The sequence below is a fragment of the Emydura macquarii genome, unplaced genomic scaffold (genome assembly GCF_026122565.2).
Source record: "Emydura macquarii macquarii isolate MOO-44397 ecotype Brisbane River unplaced genomic scaffold, CSIRO-AGI_Emac_v2 contig_244, whole genome shotgun sequence".
Lineage (NCBI taxonomy): Eukaryota > Metazoa > Chordata > Testudines > Chelidae > Emydura > Emydura macquarii.
Genome location: NW_027130381.1, coordinates 58,501 through 59,887, shown reverse-complemented (window position 1 = coordinate 59,887; position 1,387 = coordinate 58,501).

Sequence of the window (1,387 nt, the reverse complement as noted above, 5' to 3'; positions counted from 1 at the left end):
TATCTCTGTACCAGAATCTAGAAGCAGAAGGCACAGCTATCTGAGAATCCTTCCCCCTCATTCTAGGACTGTCCTGACAGAACCAGACTCAGATCTGCCACTCTCCGCAGATGAGCTGTGTGTAGCTGGCTGTGAGCTGCACTGGCATTAAAGGAGTGATGCTGCGGGGAGGCAATTTATCCACGTCTGTTTGCTAAGGGCTAGTGGGACTCACTCCCTGGAGCCCTGCACAGCTCAGAAGCAGAGGCCCAGAGGCAAAAGTTCATCAATGGCTTGATTTTAAAGCCATTACGATCCTCTAGTCTGACCCCCCAGCCTGCCACAGGCCCTGGGATCTCCCCCAGAGTTCCCTGGCTCCAGCCAGTTTCTGTGTTATCTGTGGGCCAGGATTACAAAGGGATTTTGGCACCTAACGATGGAGATGGGCACCTAGTGGGATTCATCAAAGCTCATGGCAAAGTTCTGTTGCCATCCAAGGGGAGTTAGGCACTTACCCTGCTTAGGTGCTACTGTAAATTCCACTAGGCGCTGATCAACTTCTGCAGATGCCTGCGCCCCTTTGTAATGCTGATCTAGTGTCTATTTTCATCTCACTGCTCCAGGGCAGGGGCCACTCTGCTTCCTACAGCTCTTCTCCACAGACTCCTTTAGAGGGATCCCTGGCCCCTTCCCAACTGTCACAGGGACCCTCGCCCTTAAAGGGGCAGGCCACCCTGTTACAATATCTTTGTACAGCGCCTTGCACCAGGGCTGTGGTTTTTAGGGGCTACCACAATATACTTGTTTTGTAAGAATAATAACAGACATCAATGGGTTTATGTCGCCTTGGGGCACATTGGTTTGGTGTCAGCTTTTGGTGACTAATCTAACCTGCAGCAGACTTAAAACTGGCCAGTCAGATTCTGTTGTATAACATGGGAACGAACCAGGCATGATCATCTCATTAAAGATTGCAGCATAATGTGTGTTAATTACTGTTTATTTGTATTGAAGACTCACCAAGTGCCAATCCCGCTATGCTAGGCTCTGTACCCACCCATGACAAAAAGATGGTGCCTTTCATCAAAAAGCTTATAATGTAAGGGGAGAGAAAACAGATGGGTATAAGAGACCGGCGGTATAACAACAGTGGGGGTGACCATGATAAGCAGTGGTCTCAATATGCCAGCTGCTCACCCACTATCAAGTGTTTTGCAGAGGTATGCACAAGAGGGCAGAGTTAAGGGTACCAGTTCATGTTACAGTCACTAAGGAGGGAATATGCAGACAGGCTTACAGGCGTTAAGTGCTCACCTCCCATTAAATCGGGAACTGGGCACTCCTTGGAAATGCTTTGAGAAATCGCAGGTGACCTTTTAGTCAATGGTTGTTCTCATGTCATTAAAGA